This window comes from Nomascus leucogenys, chromosome 13, assembly GCF_006542625.1.
Source record: "Nomascus leucogenys isolate Asia chromosome 13, Asia_NLE_v1, whole genome shotgun sequence".
Lineage (NCBI taxonomy): Eukaryota > Metazoa > Chordata > Mammalia > Primates > Hylobatidae > Nomascus > Nomascus leucogenys.
The window spans coordinates 34,785,240-34,800,893 of NC_044393.1; the positions used below are offsets into that span (position 1 = coordinate 34,785,240).

Below are 15,654 nucleotides of genomic sequence, written 5' to 3' on the forward strand. Positions count from 1 at the left end.
GGCACGACCTTGTTGGCATCTTTCTTTTTATAACCACAAATTATTCTGTCCCCATATGGAAGAGTGACCGTTCCCCTTTAGCTAGTAATGGCACCTCAGCATCTTCCTCCTGGCAAGGGCCCTGAGGACCTCAGCCTTTCCCTTGGGCTCTTTCTTTGCTAATCACAGCAGCCACAGCTGAATCTGTCTCTGGGGACCAATTGAGGCAGTTGGCAGCTTTTATTTTCAGCCCCACACTTAATAAGTTGAGGAAGGGAATTAGGGTATCCACACAGCTAACTGCCAATTACACGGGTTGTTTCTAGAGACAAATAGTTCCCCTTAGTTGGTGTTGGGTTTCACCCAGTGCCTGTGTACTAACTAAAGTGCTTAGAGGAACTACCATCCCAGTGCCCTATTGCCTCTTGACCTCCCAAGGCCAGAAAGACGAGGTTTAAGTGAGTCTGGGTTCTCAGACACAGACGAGATGACTCAGTGTGCAGCCCTGCCTGCTGGTCACCACAGAGACCTCTAAATCTCAGAATCTGCAGTCTTGCCTACTGTTTCTCTGTGTGCATTTGGCAAACTTTTTAATACTAGCACTTTTGGCAGTATACTCCAAGGAATCAAATTGTTTAAAACAATATTAAGCAAGTCTTCATGTCTAGGAGCTTTCACAGTAACTGCTTGCTCCACTGCCCTGACTTTCTGGCACACTTGAGATACAGCTGACATCTCTTTGCAGCAGCATGCTGTCTCGGCTTTAAGCTTTTCTCAGACCCTTTCCCTCAGTAAGTCATACCCTGCTGACTTACTGGGCCTTACATGGGCCTGCCACTTGTTGCTGCAATAGTTTGTGTCTTCCTTGTATAAGTGGGGCATGGATTGAGCTTCAGGGACGCAGCATGGAGCCTGTCTCCTCCTGATAACATTCATCCACTTTAAAGGGGAGTCTCAGGCTGGGCATGGTGGTGCACGCCTGTAATCCTAGCTATTAGGGAGGCTGAAGCAGGAGAATTGCTTGAACCTGGGAGGCGGAGGTTGTAGTGAGCTGAGATGGTACCACTGCACTCCAGCCTGGGCAACAGAGCAAGACTCCGTCCCCAAAAAAAAAAAAAAAGGTGGGGCGGGTCTCAGGTTCTGTTAGAAACTTTCAAGGAGGAGGAGGGCCTCACTGTTGCCCTGTTAGAAAGGGCTCTGGTGCATTGAGCTGAAGTCTGCCTCCCTCCAAACACTCTTTGGCGTGATTTCCCTCAGCCCCAGCCACACAAGTTGTACGTCTCACCTGTGCTGGGGGTGCCCTGTTTAGAGCACTCATGTGCCTCTGTCCAGTTAGTTTTTGCCTTAATAAATAAGGGGCCTACAAAGGGCCTCTTCTCGTTATTCTTTGTGCCATGTTCCTTTCTCAGAATCTGAATGGTGTGTTATTCTACCATTAAAAAAATGCCTGGGGCCAGGTGTGGTGGCTCAGGCCTGTAATCACAGCACTTTGGGAGGCCGAGGCTGGTGAATCACCTGAGGTGAGGAGTTCAAGACCAGCCTCGCCAACATGGTGAAACCCCATCTCTACTAAAAATACAAAAATTAGCCGGGCATCATGGCACTCGCCTGTAATCCCAGCTACTCGGGAGGCTGAGGCAGGAGAATCGCTTGAACCCAGGAGGTGGAGGTTGCAGTGAGCTGAGATTGTGTCATTGCACTCCAGCCTGGACAACAGAGTGAGGCTCTGTGTCAGAAAAAAAAGAAAAAAAAATGCCTGGGATGTACATTAAACTTCCCAGCCCTCAGGGGCTTTGCAGAGCCTGTGCATCCTTGGGGTTAGAAGGAATCCAGGTTAAGAACCCTTGTGCTGGCCCCAAGTCCTTCATTTGGCAGGTGAAGAAATGAAGTCTCCAGAGGGGAGTAGGGAGAGAGCTAGAGGGGCCTGGAACCAGGTTTGCCACCTTTACTCTTAGCACCAGGCAAGATCCTTCATCTTCCCGTGTTTCACTTCAGTGCCTCTCAGTAGGTTGCCTCCTGGGAGCACATTCCTATGATTGCATCTGTGCTGTTACAGCCTGGGCGACAGTCTGCCTTTCAGAGAATCCGTGGGACTGGCTTCCTCTGGATACACTTAAGTGGGTGAACAGAATGTGGAAGATGGCGGCAGGGGGTGGCTAGGTAAAGGGTGGACCCCTGCTGAGCACGGGCTGGTGCTCAGTTCCTTGTAGGGCTGCCCCAGCCACCTCTTTCAACAATCCATGTGTTACGAATGTGGCATATAGGAGTCCTCCACCAGCCCCACCATACCTGGCAGCACTTCAGCCAGGACTCCACCTCCTGGACCACTTGTTAGCTAAAGAGACTTGTAGGATGTATTTGCCATTTTACAAATGGTTGGGTCTAGAAAGACTTTGTGCATTTTAAGACCTTGGGCAGGGTGGTGTGGCTCACACCTGTAATCCCAGCACTTTGGGAGGCCAAGGCAAGAGGATCACTTGACCCCAGGAGTTCAAGACCAGCTTGGCCAACATGGCAAAACCCTGTCTCTACTAAAAATACAAAGATTAGCCGGGCGTGGTGGTGCACACCTGTAGTCCCAGCTACTCAGGAGAATCACTTGAACCTAGGAGGCGGAAGTTGCAGTGAGCTGAGATTGCACCACTGCACTCCAGCTTGGGTGACAGCAAGACTAATAAGACTAATTAGCTGGGCACGGTGGCATGCACCTGTGGTCCCTACTCAGAAAACTGAGGTGGAAGGATCACTTAAGCCAGGGAAGTCAAGGCTACAGTGAGCCAGGATCATGCCTTTGCACTCCAGCCTGACAGAGCAAAGCTCTATCTCAGAAAATAAAAAGACATCTTGAGAAGTCCATACCTTCAGACTAAACCACAGTGTTCCAGTCATAAGTCTACTCTTCTCATTAACCTCTTACCATACCTAACTTAGACTCAGGGGACACATTCTGAGGCCGGGCCTTCGCCAAATAGCCACACTTGGATTTCAAGGAACCCCTCCACGTAAAACAGATGTATTTGCCGAAGTTGGCCGTCGTCTTCCCCTTGAAAGAAGGCCTCCTGTTGAGAAGTAAGGGGAATAGTAGTGGAGAGAGCTGAAATCGAGACAGGAGCCCCCTGTTTGTGTAACTGATAGGCTATATAATGTCAGGAAAATCTGCAATCCCTGCATGCCTCATTTCTCTTACCCAGCTCTGAAGGTGTGAGAGAGGGGAGCAGCACCCTGTAGCATGGTAGAAAAATAGCATGGGCTTCCGACTTGGACACAGTCCTAGCTCTGTCCCTTACCAGCTGCTGGAGTTTGGAGAAGTGGCCCAGCTCTCAGCATCACTGTCCACACCTGGCTTGCCGGGATTTTCTGTGGGAATGTGTGCAGAGCACTTGGCAGTGACGCAGGAACTCAACCAAAGGCAGAGATTTTTTTTATAATCATGTGTTTATGTTAAAACCCTATCATGTGGAATGAATGATTCTGCGAAGTTTTATTGCTGTGTACTAATTCCCAGTTTCTAGCAATCACCTGGTATTTGAGCTCTTCCTAAAAACCCAATACTGCTGCTTGGTCACCTGAGAGGCTTAAGAGAAGCAGCAGACTCTGTCCTGCAGGAAGCTTAGGGTCTAAGATGGTAAGGTTGGAGCACACAACAAGGCTAGTGGGATCTGAGGTCATCCATGCCTTTTCACTGGGCTGGGGGACAGAAGAGTTCCCATAGAGACTGGGCCCTCTGGGAGTGTTTCCTGGGGAAGGTGTGTGGATGGGAACCCGAAGGGTGAGTGTGATCTGAGTGACAGATAGGGGGTGAGAGTTGGGGTAGCCAGACCAGCAGGAGCTGAAGACCCAAAGCAGGAGGGAGGCTGTCACCTCAAGAGAAGATCAACTTGAGGCCACGGCATCTTGTCTGGAATTTTTGCCCCGGCAAGTGACTGCAGTGAGGTTTTGTGGGTTTGGTTTTGTGTTTTTTTGGATGTGATTTGCAGCCACTGTCGTAGCTTATTAAGGTACCTCCTGTGCACCTCACTCTGCCTGCTATGTATACTATCACTGGTCTTTGTACCCAGCAAAGTAGGCATTTCCTCATTTTAGGCTGAGCAAACTGAGGCTTGGGAGACCCTGACTTGGTGAAGGTCAGCTGGGATGTAAATTTTGGATCTTCCTACTCCAAAGCCCATGCCTTGAGAGAACACCACCTCCGAGCCACCCTCCTCTGCATTTGGGGCCTGCCCCTAGATATCTGCCTGTGGGTGAGCTGCCTTGGTTTGGTCTCCTGGTCAGGGCTCAGATGTCGTAAGGCGTGGTGGACCTGTGGTCTTCTGGGTTGTCATGGAGCACTTCGAAGCTCTTGTTGTATGTGTTGTATAATCTCTGCCCTCTTGCTCCTCCTTTTCCTAACATCTTGCCCCTTCTGTATACCCGAAGAGTGAAAACAGTGTTATCCCATTTGTCAGTACTCCCATTCCTTCGACCCTGACAACAGGCACGTTCACAGCACAGTCATCCCTGTTTTTGCCCTACTTTTAAGCACCACAGTTGGGAGCGCAGCCTTAGAGGAATGATGCACCAGGAAGCGTGACTCCGTGGCCTCGGTGCCGCCGAGTGATTGGAGGAGACATTCGTGCTGGGGCCACCGAACCCCCAGGGCTGGCATGTTGATGTCTGAATGTGAAAAGCCAGATGCTTTGGTGTATTAAACAAGTGAAGAATGACTAACCCCACTTAGAGGAAGGAGAGGACTGCCGTCTGTGACCCCGACAGATGACTTTCCCTCTGTGCCCTTGTGAGGCCTGCTTGCTCCACAGCACGATGTGCTGAAAATTAATAACCTGAGCCTCAGTTTGCTCATCTGTAAAATGAGGATAATTCTTACATGGTCCTTTGGACAAATGAGGTATTGCATATTAAGTTTGCACGGCAGCTAGCATGTCATAGGTATCATTAGCTACAGTGATAATATCACTACACAGGATTGCGGGTGAATTTAGGTAGGAGTGAATTCTTGGCTAGCCACCCAATAATACCCACTTTGAGTTTATACTGTGCCTTATTCTATGACTATGCCAATGGGATGACTTTCTTTTCTGTTAACTAGATCTGAGAGGCAGGATAGAAAGAGAAAACTGGGCTTTGGGTTTGGAGTCCCAGTCTATGATACCGTAAGAACCAAAATGACCATTAACATGAATAACAGCAAGATCGATCTTACTGAATGCCCCACCCTGTGTCAGGTGCCATGACAGGCAATTTACTTGAAGAATTCTTGACTCTTCACAGCAGGCCCCTGAAGAGGAAAGAGTTCCATGCCCATTTTCTAGTTTAGGAGAAGGAGACTCAGATCATGGAAATAGCTAGTAAATGACAGAGCTTGTATTTGAACCAGGACTGTCTGCCATAGAGCCTGTGCTCTTCCCTGAGAGAGCACTGGAGTGACGATAAACCTCGTGGTTACCAGACTTCCACATTTCCTAAGACAGTGCAATTTTAAAAACTGGGGAGGCAGGTCCAGGAGGGAAGCAATTTTTAAAACCATTCCTACTTGCTTTCATCATCATTTCATCAAAGAAATGACGTTTTAGGCCAGGCATGGTAGCTCATGCCTATAATAATCCCAGCACTTTGGGAGACCAAGGCAGGAGGATTGCATGAACGAAGCCAGGAGTTTGAGACCAGCCTGGGCCACATAATGAGACCCCGTCTCTGCAAAAATAAAAATTAAATCTAGCCAGGTGTAGTGGCATGTGCCTATAATCCTAGCTGCTCAGGAGGCTGAGGCAGGAGGGTTGCTTGAGCCCAGGAATTTAATGCTGCAGTGAGCTATGGTTGTGCCACTGTACTCCAGCTTGGGTGACAGAGTGAGACCCTGTGTCTTAGAAAAGAAAGCAAAAGGTAATGACATTTTGACACTAATAAAGTAGGAAGGCCATCCTTTTAGAGTAAGGGATAATCACCAAGGTATTCTGTGCCTGCAGGCTGAGGAGTAGGGGAAGGAGGTGAACACGTGCCATCCTTGTCTCCAGCCCCATCCTCCTGTGCATGTTCCCCTCAGATCTCCCAGGCTTCTGTTCTCCAAGCTGCTAATGGCCTTTATGAAAGTAGTTCAGTTTCTCAGTCTCCTTAAACAGACCAGACACCTGCCTGACTGGCAGAGGAGCTTGCTGGAAGACTGTTCACTGCCTGGTTGGCACCATGTCCCCCTTTGTCCCCCGAGCACTAGACCTGTGCACAGGCACGTAAGCCTTCCATGAGCCTTTTTTCTGAGTGAGTCTATTTATAAATGAAGGGATTAGATGGGTTTTAAATTCCACTTAAGACTCTTCTTGTCTGCTCTAGGAAGGGATTTTGCATCGTTACATGTCAAAAGCAGGGGATTTGGAGTGAGACTGCCCTGAGTTAAACCCTTTTCTCTACCACTTACTGGCTATGAGGCTGTTCTCTCTGAGCTTCAGTTTTCTCATCTCTAGGACTAGGGGCACAATAACCCCTACCTCTTAGGGTTGCTGGGGTGAAATGAGGCGATGGATGTAAAACACTCGATCCTTTAACAGTGATTGGAAAGCAGTGTTGCTTTACGAGGTTGTTCCCTATAACACAGTTAGAACTTGCACATACAGACTGCTCAATAAGTGATTGCTGTTATGCCAGTTACAGAGAAATAAGAAGGTGGGATGCACTGAGAGAGCTTGGTCCAAGAGCTGAAATGAGAAAGGTAAGGATTCATAGCACATTTTCCCAGATCACTGACACCTTCCACCCCCAAGATCATCTCAGGTGCAAGCTACTGGAAGCATTACTGAGCCGGCTTTAGAAGCACTGACTGAAGACTGTCATAGTGCAGAGACTTTGGGTAGTGAAGCTGGAAAACTTTGGATTAAGTGCTGGTTCTACTGCTCAGCAACTCTGGTGTGGGGCAAGTTGCTCCATTTCTCTGGGCCTGTTTTCTTGTGAAAACTGGCCAAATCCCTCCTCACAGTAATCATGGAAGGGCACTACAGATGTCAGTTGCAGGTTTATCACATCACCACTTTTCATTATGCTTAGCAGGTGTGATTTTTGCCCTCAAGGAGCGGGCTCTGGTCAGAGGTAGGGGTTCAACAAAGAGGGATGAGAAGAGCCCTGGTAGAAGCTGGTAGCCAGGCAGTCAGGCACAGCCTGAGCGGTCAGGAAGCTGAGATGTGGCATCTGCTAGGATGAAGCACCACAAGCCTAAGGCCTCCCCAAGGGCCCACTGGGGCTGAGACCTACACCCTTTATTGTGCCCACAAGTACCTGGGAGGGTCTGCTGCTTAAACTCAGAACCATGTGGTCTGAGCCATTCCTGTTCATAGCTACAGAAGGCACCTCCACTACCTTTTGTGAGCTTACTGTGCTGTTAGCTCCCTGGGAAAAGTGCTCTTTCTTTCTGTGATGGCAGACTGGAAAAGAACCCCAAGCCAAGATGCTCTCCCCAATAGAGAGCCCTCATATTTTCCTTCTATGTACCCACAAGAGAGAACCAGACTCAGACCTGTAGGCTGTTCTGAGGCTTCCAACAGGAGGGCCAGAGCCAGTGCCAGAGCTAGAGGGAGCAGGGAGGAGCCTTTGGGAAATGTCAGCTTCACTTCCTGGCATGGGACCCAGTGATTACAGCGGTCATTACAAGCTGGTGTCTCAGGAGTTCTTGCAGAGTGCTGTGCTGTTGGTCTGACCTTCTGTAGTCATACTGTGTTCTGCTAGTTTATTATGTAAAAAAGAACCTCTAGTTTCTGAACCTGCCTCCTTGCCAACACTGCTTTTCAGCTGCCACATGCTACCTTCCTGCTGATGGGCATCCTTTTCAGGAGATTGTCAGCAGGGAGGGAGGAAAGGAATGCTGGAAAATCATAACTGGTCCCAAAGATTATTTTAGCACATCACATGTGGCTGTATAATTTCTCGTCGTATTTCACAAGGTCTTAATGTCTCAGATGGTGAGGGCCTACCCTAAATACCCTCTTCCCCCATCTTCAGGTTGATCTGTGTCTACGGAAGGCACGGAGAGAAAGCAATAGGCATGCTCAATAGAGCTAGAGTTTGAGATGGCTGCTGAATCATCAGGGAATATGTTTATGATGATTTTCTTTTTCCAAGTCAAAAACTGGGATACAAGACCCACAAGTGGATTTTTTTGAGGGGAATTAACAGACCAAGGAACAGAAGCAGCAGAGTGAAAGACTGGGCCCGAGAAATCCTGTATTTCCTTTCCAGATCAGCCACACCCACTTTCTTGGTCACCCGCTCCCTGGGCAGTAGAGCAGGGAGTCACATAGTCTAACCTCCCATTTGGCAGTGTGGAAGCTCTCCTTTGTCCGCTGGGCATGGAAGAGTCCAGACAAGACCCCACATCTGGACCTTTCTATTGGAGCTGCCAGCTTTTCTTGTTCGTTAAAGTACCCTATTTTTCCTATTAAAAAGTAAAATGTGACATTGGTGTGTGTTCAGCATTAAAAATCATAAGTGAGGGAAGAGGAAAATCAGTCACAACAAGCACAACATGTTGGTGTATTTCTTGTCAGATTTTCCTACACTGAGGGGTTTGTGTTTTTACATAGTTATGGTCGTGCTGTGCGCTACACAACTTTGTAACCTACTCTTTTCCACCTACCCCAGGGAAGTGCTTTTGTCATAATCTTCAAATGTCATGCAATGATCTCATTTCCTCTGTAGTATATCAATGCGTTGAAGGATCATTTGCTTACTTTATCCTTATTTTTGGACTTGTGAGTTACTGTCTTGTAATTTAAATATTTCAGTGCACTTCTTTATCCATAAAGTTCTTTTCATATTTAGGTTTATCTGTTAAGCTTGGCTTTCAGGAGTGAAATTTCAGGGAGCCACCAATCTAAACACCTTTGAAGCCCTAAAAACAGTGCCAGACTACCTTCCAGAAGCTTGATCCCCTCCTCCAGCAGTGTGCAGGGCACCCTCACCAGCCAGAAACACTTTTAATGGTTGCGTGGCTGAGAACCATGGCCTGTTCAGATTTAACAGGTTTATAGTCTCTGGTTGGGGACAGATGGCTAGGAAGGGGTGGACTCATTGAGTATGTTCGTCCCTGCTGTGGGCCAGGAACCTGAGTCATTCCACTCAGACCTCAACCAAGAGTCCCCAGTGTTCAGAGGGAGAAACTGAGGCCAGCAGGCAGTAAATTATCCAATATTGTCCTATCTTGCTGCTTCTTGGGAGGACTAGCCAGGTCCCTTCCCAGGAGCTGAGGACAACGAGCTGATGGTGTCAGCCTGCGCAGGTGGCAAGTCATGGCAGCCACGGTGCTGGCTCTGCCTGACAAAGGAAGCCACTGGGGGATTGCACGCACAGTGAAAGACTTGTCTGCCTTGGTCATTCAGGCACTTTAAAAACTCCTAGGTGGGCCAAGGTAGGTGGATCACTTGAGCCCAGGAGTTCAAGACCAGCCTGGACAACATGACAAAACCTCGTCTCTATTAAAAATATAAAAATTAGCCTGGCATGGTGGCATGTGCCCTGTAGTCACAGCTACTAGGGAGGCTGAGATGGGAGGATCACTTGATCACAGGAGTTCAAGGCTGCAGTGAGCTGTGATCAAGGCACTGTAGTCCAGCCTGGGTGACAGAGCAAGACCCTGTCTCAAAAAACCTCCTAGATGATTCCATGTGCAACGAGGCTGGAGCACTGTTGCCCTAGATGGCCTGCCCTGCCCAGGACAGCACTATGCTTAGCACTGATCCGATAGCTCAGAGCGGGGGCTGCCCAAGACTAATCTCTGTGGGCCCTTGTATTCTAGGCCTGCAGTAGAATAAGCCACTGAAGGGCAGGCTTCTTGTCTTATTCCTGAGGCCTGGCACTAAGGCAGTTTCCAAATAATAGCCAATACTGATAGAATCAGGCACTCTTCTTGGTTTTACGTTCATTTAATCTTCATAATAGCCTGTGATGCAGGTACAGGTGATGAGACCAGGGAACAGAGGACTTAAATTCCCCCACAGTCGAGTGGCAGCTCTTGTTTACTCAGTCACCCGTTCTGGCTCCAGAGCCCTCGTTCTTAACCCCCACAGTGCACTGCAGCAGACAGTGCAGGCCCAGTCCACCCCTGCCCCTGGGTGTGGGATTCTGGCCCTTGTTAAGACCTTAGCGGGTAGCCTGGTTCAGATTCTCAGAGGCCTGAGCTTCACTATTCTCTTCTGTAAAACAGGATTACTGAACCTAGAGAGGGTTGCTGTGGCGTTTATAACAAACAGCACACTTAGTCACAGAGAGTGGGGAAGAAAGCATGGGTGGAAGCAATGCTGGCAAGGTCTGTGGGGACAGACTCTCCAGGGTGGGCCCTGCGGTGTCTTGCTCCTAATAGTATGGGGAAGCCAGGATTCACGATTGGTTTGACAGCTAGAGCCAGCAAGCTTGGGTTCCCAGCTAGCGTCTGCCCCTTAGTCAGTGTGACCTTGGGTAAGTTACTTAACCTGAGCCTCAGTTTGCCTATCTGAAAAATAAGCATGTGTGTCTAGACCAGGGAGGTTGTGAAGCTAGACTTACCCCATCTATTACCCCATCTATTTAGAGCTCTGCCCCACAGCCCCCAGCACACACAGCTTCAGTGTTCCTCTGGGTTGAGGGCTGGTGCCCAGGCCTGCTGACCAATGTCCCCCCTTATCTGCCTTCTGTCTTCCAGGTCGATTCCTCGGAACCCACAGTCTCACCACGTCTCCTCCAGAGGACGGCAGAGGGTACAGGTGGTGGCCTGGCCGGTTGGCGATCTCCCGACAGCTGGATCCGGCAATGTGAAGCTTTTGTTTGGGTTTCCCCGCTTCTTTTTAGTTTTGCTTTATTTTTTTCCTTTTCTTTTTTTTCGTCTTCCCTTTTTTTTTTAATTTAAACCGTTGAGACTTCAGAAGAGCAGGACGCAATGCTGTGGACAGGCACCAATTTCTTAAAAGAAATTCAATATGGGCAAGGCATATGTATAAATTTCACTTTTAATTTTTATAAGGGGTTAGGGAGCTATTTTTGGTTTTGTCCTTCACTTTCCCTCTGTCTTCCTTCTTTATACTTCTCTCAGTTCTACTTAACGACACCTCACTTCCCTAGAGAAGGCCTGCCTCCCCATAGGGAATCTGGGGGTTTCTTCTGGAATGGGGCATGAGGACACAAGGAGGCCTCTGGGCCACGCCTCCCTACCAGATGCAGGAACTCCTGGTCTCCTTGGTGGGCTGGCCCTGGCTAGCCCTTGGGCCTCAGAGATGATCAGAAGCGAAGAACCGCCTGGAAGAGGAAGGCCAGGGTTTGGCCAGGAGAACTAAGAAGGTCTCAACTCCAGGCTTTGTTCTGTTTAAGCTATTGGGAGCCCCAGGCCACACCAGGACTTACAGTGGTGCGAATCCATTCCTCTTCCGCCCTGTGTTGCAGGGAACTAGGAGGTAAGGGTGGAGGGCGACCATCTCGCACTTGCTGGCGGTGGAGCAGCCATCCCTGCCTTTCTGTCGGGAAAAACTGTTGTGCCAAACTCTTGTGTGGAACACAGCTGGGTCTTCAGCAGGCATCTGTCACTGCTGTGAGGTCAGCACTTCTCACCTAACTGCCTCCTGGATTGTCATCTTCCCAGATGTGTCCCATAGTGTCCAGGTGTCACAGAGACGGCCTGAGGCCCTGAGATCTGGTTGTGACTTTGCCATGATAACAGCGTGTCCTGAACTGGCTGCCGTTGTCGTGTTCTCACAGTGAAGGGCGTGCCCTGTGTGCCGGGGTCCGTGGTGTCATATGCAGTGACACACACTGTCAAGCGCCATTTCCCTCACCCCTGGAGACTTACTGTTAGGTGCCTGCCCTCAGTATAGACGTATCCAATGGGAAAACAGCGGACCTGCCCAGAGCAGGGAGGTGTTGTGGAACTGGGTAGACCCCCTGCAGCGTTAGGGGCCCATTTGCGGGCTCGCCACCTTCAGGCTTCCCCAGCCATGACACTTCAGCCTCGCCACCCATGCCTGTCTGCTACAGCCATCCTCGCACTCTCCAGCGACACTCTCGCACCTCCCTAGGGGAAGCTTCCCTCCCCCTGGGCTGCTGCTCTGAGCCCATCTGTTCTCCCCCTGCAAGAAGGGGCAATGCTCTTGTGTTGTCCCTCTGTCTGGACACGCTTGGACACTCTGAAGGCTTTTCACCCCATTATGGCCAAATAGTATAGGGCCACTGGGGAGGGGGAAGGGAATCCTTTTGTGTTCATTTTTGTTTATTGTTTCACCTAAACCAGCATAGGATTGATAGGGGAGACGGTTGGAGGGCATTTCCGTTTCTATGTGACCAAGGCAGGGGCTTTTACCCACTAAGCAGCAATCCTTTGGCCCTGAGAATTTGGGAGAGAACAGTGCATCAGGCCAGGCTCAGCAATATGTTTGCTCACATTCTTTCAGCCTTCTCTCACCCCCCTCAACACCAGACTTTCTTCCTTGTGAGTGGAAGGTTGGCTGCTGTTAGCAGGATCCCACAGGTGATAACCAGGCCCTTCCCTTCCTAGGCCAAAACCCATTGTGACTGCCTGTCTCTCCTGTCTCTGACTTCTCAGGCAGCCTCCTGAGTGCACTGAGTTGTATCCGAGAGGGTGGGAATAGCAGCATCCCCTAATTGCAGTACACGGTTCCTTTTCCGCCTGCCACCCTGCCTTCTCTTGGGGGCAGCTGTCTGTCTGTACATGAGCAAATGGGAAAAAACAGTCCCCAAACCCAGCACCCCCCTCTCCCTGGCTGCAGCCCACACTGTAACATCCCTAGTGAGGCTCCAGCCTAATGAGCCCCTTATTTTCTTCTTCTTCCCTCCCCAGGTCCCGTAGCTCTAACTAAAAAGTTCTTGGAGCCATCGTGCTCCCCCTTTGTTATTTTTCTTGCTATCAGAGCAGCAAGAAACAGCACCCCTGTAGGTGACAGGTGGGCAGCCCGGTAGGGGTCGCCAGCCTCCATGCCCCCTCATCTTCCAGTTCTTGCTTAGTGGCACGACCTCTTCCCGTAGCATAAATGCAGGCCACCGTTTTAGCCCCAAGTGCCTGCCCCTGCTTCTTATCCCTCCCCTGCTTTCTCAAACACTTGCCCATCTCAGGCACTCAGCGGGCTCCGCCATGTTGAGAGAACTGGCCGTGGCTCAGCCCCGGGTAGCACCTGTAGTCTCAGTGCCACTCTCCACTGTCCCCTTGTGGATTGGCTTCCACTCACTGTCACGTCCCCACTCCTGCGTCTTCACTGGGTCTCAGGCTGCCAGCAGCTCTCTGGTGCATCATCTCAACACCACCAAGTTTGTAGGACCTGCCCAAGTTCTAGTAGTATTGAAACCTTAAAACGGCAGTCATTCGTTCTCCTCGGCTCTGTGGCAAGGATAGCCCTTTGGAGGGGGACTCTTGACCTCGGCTGTTAGGGATCTGAACTTGGTTTTCCCATCAGAAGAATCAGCAGGACAGATCGTAGTGCCTTATTCCACTGTCCTCCCCTGGCCAGGCCTCCTGGCTCAGCTGGAAGTGCATGGCTTCTTTCTCCCTATCTGTGTCCTCTGTCACTTGCTCTTTCACTGTCTTTCTCATTCCCAGAGAGCCACAGGGGAGGGATCACTCTCTCACCCCCCACACCCTCTTCCTGAGGGCTGTAGCCAGGTCCACATCTCCCCACCACCACCAGGGCACTCACTCGCAGCTATAGCCCAGGACAGAAAAACTGTGCTTTGGACAGGTGCACACTCTCTGCCTCTTACCTCTAGCCAGGAGGATGCCTCAGTCTGTTCATTCGAGACTGGCCCTGTCTGAACCCTCTCTGGGCGCTGGGGACTAAGGTTGCAGGCCTTAGCCTTGTCTCATCCCAGAGGCATTGGGTCAGGAGAATGGGAATTTTTTTCCTCCCACCTGGACATAGTTTGCCCCTGTGGCTGCCTTTCTGAGGGAGTATATTAAATGTTTACTTAAGAAACACCCTGTTTACAGCCAGAGGAGAAATACCCAACACTGGGTGGAGATTTGACTCGGGACAGGGCCTGGCCTCCTTAGTGGCACTGCCAGGGGGGCCCCAGAGCGAATGAGGGCAGAGATGCCCGGGGCAGGGGCAAACGCCCTCCGCTCCCTCTGCTCCCAACCCTGTGGTGCTAGGACCACTCCCCGCCTTCCTTACGGCCTCCTCGCCCTGCACATTCCCCACCTCCACATTCCCTTCCTCCAAGATCTCAGCTCCTTAACATATCAGTTGTCTCTTAGCCTAGAAAACCAGTGTTTGGAGCAATAAGATGATTATTTTTGCTTGAATCTTTTTCTAAGAGAAGGAAAAGAGCTGGCATTGTGGGAATTTTCTTTTTATGCTGTTAGCTGTTTACCTTCTTAGAAGACATCTTAATAGGATGGATGTCTGGGTTTTAGCCTTGGGGTATCTTTTGGAAACTTAGAAAAGCAGGAGTCAGGCTGCCACCCCTTAAGGAGGGACCCTAACGTTCTGCCCTTGCCTGGTTCCATGTGGCTCCTTCCAGTCCTGCCCACCAAGTGCAGCTCCCACTCTCCATCCTGCCCATACGCCCCTCTTCCCCCCACATCTGGGGGCGCTGGTGGCACTTACTCTAGGTGGGTCTCAGACTATCCCTCCCCTTGGCTGGTTTTCCCTCCTAGGCCTGTCTAGCAGCCCCCAGACAGATGTAGCTCCTGGGAGTCTCGGCCCTGGCAACCTTGGAAGAGCCAAGCTGACATTTTTTAGCTCTTTAGGCCACTGGGTTTTGGAGGCAGAAGTCCAGAGATATTGGCTCTGCCAAGCTGTCATACTGGGCTGTGGCACAGCCTTCGAGACAACACAGGTGTATCTCTGATCCTGCCCTACCCTAGGCTTCGAGGGGCTTCTGTCTGGAGAAATGCCCTCAAAGGGTAACTAGTAGGTGTGGCATTGAATTGGCCAGTGTTAGCATCTACAGCCATCACCAAGAGATGAGTCTGCTGCCGTTGTCTGCCCGAGGGCCCCCTAAGGTTATAGACGGTATCAGCAGGGAGGCCGTCCCGGTGGTTTTCTAGGAGAGCCCACAGGAGGAAGGGAGCCTCTTCAGGGGCACTGGAATCTTTTGTGCCAGGGGCTTCTTTTCATCAGAGCCGGGGAGTACATTTCACTGACTTCTTAAACATTTGTGTGGGACAGACGAGCGTGAGGGAGGTTTTAAGCCAGGCACAAAGTTAGTTTCCAATACTAGTTAATAAATCTATTTTTCTTCATTTCCTTTTTTTGCACAGAAGCTGGTAATCTAGGACCTACGTGTGAACAACTTTATATGAATATTTTTTGTACTTGGTTTACTTGGGTTGGTATGATACATTATATTTAAGTTCCTTGAACACTGTGGATCCCCTAATGTGTATGAATGACTGAGGCTTTGTAAATTAAGGGACGTTTGTGTGAATAAAGTTATTTGATGGGGTCAAAGAAGCCATATGTGATTTGAAAAAGAGTGTTTTGTGGTTTGTTGCCCCTGTTTGGGAGGGCGGCAAAGCCAGCCCATGCTGCAGCCCCCCCATCCCAGCCGGTGGGTGGTGGGAGAGAAGGATCCTTGGCCGTTTCCATGTCCACGTGCTTGAAGCAGCTGCCTGATGGCCTTTGACTGGCCTTCCCGTTCTACACCTGAGAAACCAGCACTTGGAAGCACAGGAAGCTATCTGAAATTGTGCAGCTGCGACTGGGGGATCCTGGATCCAAACTA

The 15,654-nt window shown here is 50.1% G+C and overlaps 1 protein-coding gene across 1 annotated transcript in view; it reads left to right on the forward strand.

Annotated features, from left to right (window-relative positions):
- The window catches only part of STK35 (serine/threonine kinase 35), a 46,916-nt gene extending 31,513 nt beyond the window's left edge, over positions 1-15,403 (forward strand). The window contains exon 4 of the mRNA XM_003273432.3: positions 10,634-15,403. The gene's annotated coding sequence lies outside the window, so the exon portion shown is untranslated. The remainder of the gene's footprint in view (positions 1-10,633) is intronic.
- The last annotated feature ends 251 nt before the right edge of the window (positions 15,404-15,654 follow it).